A 5,597-nucleotide genomic window follows, 5' to 3' on the forward strand; every position below is an offset into this window, starting at 1 on the left:
TGTAGTCTGGCCAACTTTCCAGCTTCTCGAAAACTTAGTTCCATTGGTAGGGTTGACAAGTGTCCCGATTAATCAGGACAATTCCGGTTTTGAATTTCAAGTCCCGACGTCCCGATTACATCTTTCGGTGCGTTCAAATGTCCCGGTTCATCGCCTTCTTGATTCTTAACAAAGTTTGCATTGGCAAACTGGCATCAGCCCCTTTACTCGGAGCGCAGCACGGAGTGTTTCTCACTCTCATGTTCTCGCAACTCTCAGTCAGCAGCCGTAGGCGCAGAGGTTCTCATTGTTACTGTATTCAGCTGATTTGAAGACGTTTGATGACAAAGTGTGAAAAGATGATTTTCATGTAGATCTCATATATTCCTACAGCTTCTGTCTACAGACTGCTACCGATGTAAGTACACTTTCCTGTAGCTAGTAATTACAGTACGACAATTTTTTAAATAACTGATCCCACCCTAGGATCCACTCACGTCATGTCGGTAGAAGTCAATAAATATCGCGCCTTTTCTCGTTGCTACCAACGCTTGCGATCTCGCAGTCTGGCAAGGACGAAATATACAGCTATAGCTTAAAATGTCTTTGTTTTTCTGTTTATTGAGACACTACCACTTGAATTTACTTTATATAGTATTTATTACTTCTATTAATACTAAATTTGAATGCGAGCGTCCTTACATTGCGAAATCGTGAAACCTTGTTATTTCTGGCTAAGATAAATTCTTTAAAAAGCTGTCGTATGTACGTAAAATACGCGTTTTCTTTAAATGAACGACATGGTTTTAAATATTGTATTTTATGACTTATTATCTCTTTCCAAAATGTCAAAGCGAAAGCACAAATTTTCCGACACATATAGCCAGAAATATCCCTTTAGTAAAGAAGGCATAACATAATATGAAACCTTCCAAAAAGTCTGTAATACATGCGTACAAGAAGTAATGCGACGCATTTCTTCTCTCGTCCAGTTTTGGTTGGGAAAAATGTGGAATTTGTTGTGGGACATTGTGGAATATTCCCACTTCAGCCACTATAGTTCCATGCAGTTCCAATATGTAGTGGCGCTACACGTGGCCTTCTAAATGACGTCTCTAACGAAAGTGCGTTCCAAGTAGAAAGCTGTCAGAGCATCGCAGATATTCATAGACGATTGCTGAATGTCTACAGAGACCTGGCAGTGAACAAAGCATGGTGAATTGTTGGCGTGACATTTATCATCATCGCAACAAAGTCGCACAAACATATCCGATCAACTGTGTACCAGCCAGCTGCACACAACTGTGACTCTTGCAATATTGAAACGTGCGGACACTCTCATTCTAGGTGATCGATGGACCGAACCAAACACTTCGCTCCAAAACTGAACGTCTCTTTTGGTAGTGTTGACACACTCATTCCACCAGTTAGGGTACTCAAAGATGTGTGCCCACTGGGTTCCTTGCTGCCTAACACAAGACCATGAAGAGCTTCCATTTGTTTGGCCCAATGAAATACACTACTGACCATTAAAATTGCTACACCACGAAGATGACGTGCTACAGACGCGAAATTTAACCGACAGGAAGAAGATGCTGTGATATGCAAATGATTAGCTTTTCAGAGCATTCACACAAGGTTGGCGCCGGTGGCGACACCTACAACGTGCTGACATGAGAAAAGTTTCCAACTGATTTCTCATGCACAAACAGCAGTTGACCGGCGTTTCCTGGTGAAACGTTGTATTGATGCCTCATGTAAGGAGGAGAAATGTGTACCATCACGTTCCCGACTTTGATAAAGGTCAGAATGTAGCCTATCGCGATTGCAGTTTATCGTATCGCGACATTGCTGCTCGCGTTGGTTGAGATCCAATGACTGTTAGCAGAATATGGAATCGGTGGGTTCATGAGGGAAATACGTAACGCCGTGCTGGATCCCAACGGCCTCGTATCACTTACAATGAAATGAACACCCTTGGCTGCTTACTGGCGTTGACATACGTCAACGGGGGCAGATGAAAATGTGTGCCCCGACCGGGACTCGAACCCAGGATCTCCTGCTTACATGGCAGACGCTCTATCCATCTTTCTTTTTATCTCGTTTTGTTCGTTATAGTTCGTTGCAATTTTTCGTGGCGGACGTCCTCAGACGCCCTTTGAAATTCGTTATTGATCCATTCATTCAATTTTTTTTTAATACAGAGGGCAGCTAACCCTCTGACCGAACACGCTATATCTGAGCCACCGAGAACAGAGAGGATAGCGCGACTTCAGGGATTTATCTCTGGCACGCCTCCCGCGAAACCCACATTCTCAATGTATTGTCCCGCACTACATACGTAGTACCCCCGCCCATTATACTCATTACTCGCGACGCGTGGCCAATTCCCGTAAGAGTTCGGGCACTGTTTGTGCATTCGCACTGAAGAAGAAGATGGTCAAGTGGCCGGTGAGCCTTAACTATATGTATATGCTAAGATGGGGCACTACGAATGTAATGCGGGACAATACGTTGAGAATGTGGGTTCCGCGGGAGGCGTGCCAGAGATAAATCCCTTTAGTCGCGCTATCCTCTGTGTCCTCGGTGGCTCAGATGGATAGAGCGTCTGCCATGTAAGCAGGAGATCCCGGGTTCGAGTCCCGGCCGGGGCACACATTTTCATCTGTCCCCGTTGACGTATGTCAACGCCTGTAAGCAGCCAAGGTGTTCATTTCATTGTAACATGTCCGAAAGAACAGATACCATCTTAGTATATATACTCGTATCACTAGCAGTCGAGATGACAGGCATCTTATCCGCATGGCTGTAACGGATCGTGCAGCCACGTCTCGATCCCTGAGCCAACAGATGGGGACGTTTGCAAGACAACAACCATGTGCACGATTAGTTCGACGACGTATGCAGAAGCATGGACTATCATCTCGGAGACCATGTCTGCGGTTACCCTTGACACTGCATCACACACAGGAGCACCTGCGATGGTGTACCCAACGACGAATCTGGGTGCACGAATGGCAAAACGTCATTTTTTTCAAATGAATCCAGGTTCTGTCTACAGCATCATAATGGTCGCATCCGTGTTTGGCAACATCGCGCTGAACGCACATTGGAAGCGTGCATTCGTCATCGCCATACTAGCGTATCACCTAGCGTGATGGTATAGGGTGCCATTGGTTACACGTCTCGGTCACCTCTTGTTCGCATTGACGGTACTTCGAACAGTGGACGTTACATTTCAGATGTGTTACGACCCGTGGCTCTAACCTTTATTCGATCCCTGCGAAACCCTACATTTCAGCAGGATAATGCACGACCGCATGTTGCAGGTCCTGTACGGGCCTTTCTGGATACTGAAAATATTCGACTGAAAACGTCTGGTCAATGGTGGCCGAGCAACTGGCTCGACACAATACGCCAGTCACTACTCTTGATGAACTGTGGTATCGTGTTGAAGCTGCATGGGCAGCTGTACCTGTACACGCCATCCAAGCTCTGTTTGACTCAATGCCCAGGGGTATCAAGGCCGTTATTACGGCTAGAGGTGGCTGTTCTGGGTAGTGATTTCTCAGGATATATGCACCCAAATTGCTTGAAAATGTAATCACATGTCTGTTCTAGTATAATATATTTGTCCAATGAATACCAGTTTATCATCTGCATTTCTTCTTGGTGTGTCAATTTTATTGGCCAGTAATGTATGTACCCCATAGGAAGCAGTACGTAGATGATGGAGAAATTATTGATGCAGCGAGGAATTGGCTTCGAGGTTAACCAGCAGAGAGGGACCATGCGAGTTCCCCGCCCCAAGTCACCGCGCCGGCTAATGCCATGGTGATGAGGTAGCTGCTAAGCACTTCCTGTTGTGTTGGAAATACCCGCGGCCTCCCCATTCCCATCCCCAGTGCACAGATACCATTTGTCATTGAACACGAACTGCTTCACGCGTTACTACATCTGGTGTAGCGGAATATTGTCACATACATAACTTGTAAATATCACGGGAACTAAATGTACAGCTGCACAAAGAGAGAGAGAGAGCTTTGCAGATGACGCGAGAATATTTAAACAATTGCACGTTTCATTCTGAGGAATATCGGCACCGCCACACTTGAACATGGACTCTAAAAGCAGACTGCAGCACACTTGTGAAACCTCCCTGAGACACTTCACATACTTGTGTGGAAAACAAATCCCCAAACCGATAGCAACTGCTATATCTGATTTTGCACGTCAAAAGGGCAATATTGGGAAGTCGAAATAAATACCTCTGGAACTCTAAACACGACGCTTACCACTCTTCGATTTTTAGCTGCTTGTTTGAAGGCACTGCCAGAGAGAGAGAGAGAGAAATCTTTCTGAGTCCTAAAGCTGCTGCGGTGTTCATTACTTTTCTGAAACGGTGAGTGGGCTTACTTTATATTTGATGCTGCTGGAGTTAGGGACGTTATTTTTTACTCACTTTGCGAAGCACTATCGAAGCATAGACGGAAAAATGAGAACAATTACGCAAACAGAATTCGAAGGACTTTCCTACATCTAGATGCACACAACACACACCACAATTGGTGTTCTCTCAACCAAATAAAGACGGGAAATGTATAGAAGCAGTCAACTGGACAATCTACATAGGAGGGAATAATGATCCAGCGCAAGCACTCGTCCATACTGCATCTTCTCAAATTTCCACGGTGAAGACACGCGATCACAGAAGCTGTCCAACAATTACTGAGTATTAGGTCGCTATTCAGCCGTGTAGAGGGTGACACGGTCAGGTCAGCTACATTGCTGTACCCCAGAATGCCTTTCCATTCAGACGTACTCCATTCCCCTGCCACGTCTTGGGCATAAAATCGAGTGTTGAGTTCCGTAACTACAGTGATTCTAAGTTAGCGACAGGTGTTTGTCAGGCACTACTATCCTCGTGTTTACACCTTCTAAATGGTTCAAATGGCTCTGAGCACTATGGGACTTAACTTCTGAGGTCATCAGTCCCCTAGAACTTAGAATACTTAAACCTAACTAACCTAAGGACATCACACACATCCATGCCCGAGGCAGGATTCGAACCTGCGACCGTAGCGGTCACGCGGTTCCAGACTGAAGCGCCTAGAACCGCTCGGCCACTCGTGCCGGCATACATCTTCTAGACATATGTCCTGTTTACAGAGTTAGTGGCGGCATCACGTCTCAAACACCGCTGCTATGTGTTTGTCTCTTATCTGTAAGAGGTATTCTCCGTTTCTAACAATCATTTTATATAGGACTGATGCGAGCGTAGCATAATTTCTGAACCGTGATCGGATGTGAACAGTGGGCACTATATACCTCTGGAAAGCTACACATATTGTGCATGTCTCACATAGAATCGATGTTTTAAGGAAGTAGTATAGTAGTTTTTTCGTTTTACAGTTTGTCACCATAGTTTATCGTAGAGAAATCTGCAAGGAGAACATATGCCATGCGTTGGAATTACAGGGTGTTTGAAAAAGTACTTCCTAGTTTTAAACATAAATTTAATGGGGAAATTAATGAAAAATTACGTCAATGAGTATATATCATGGAAAGAGAATTTCTTCAAGTTTTGTTTAATGTCAGTAGTGTTCAACGTGGGATCC

At 44.8% G+C, this 5,597-nt stretch overlaps 1 non-coding gene across 1 annotated transcript; it reads left to right on the plus strand.

Moving 5' to 3' along the window:
• Nucleotides 1-2,559: 2,559 nt before the first annotated feature.
• Trnat-ugu (transfer RNA threonine (anticodon UGU)) lies at nucleotides 2,560-2,633 on the plus strand. Its single transcript has one exon. It is a non-coding gene; the product is annotated as a tRNA-Thr (tRNA).
• The last annotated feature ends 2,964 nt before the right edge of the window (nucleotides 2,634-5,597 follow it).

The sequence above is a fragment of the Schistocerca nitens genome, chromosome 3 (genome assembly GCF_023898315.1).
Source record: "Schistocerca nitens isolate TAMUIC-IGC-003100 chromosome 3, iqSchNite1.1, whole genome shotgun sequence".
Lineage (NCBI taxonomy): Eukaryota > Metazoa > Arthropoda > Insecta > Orthoptera > Acrididae > Schistocerca > Schistocerca nitens.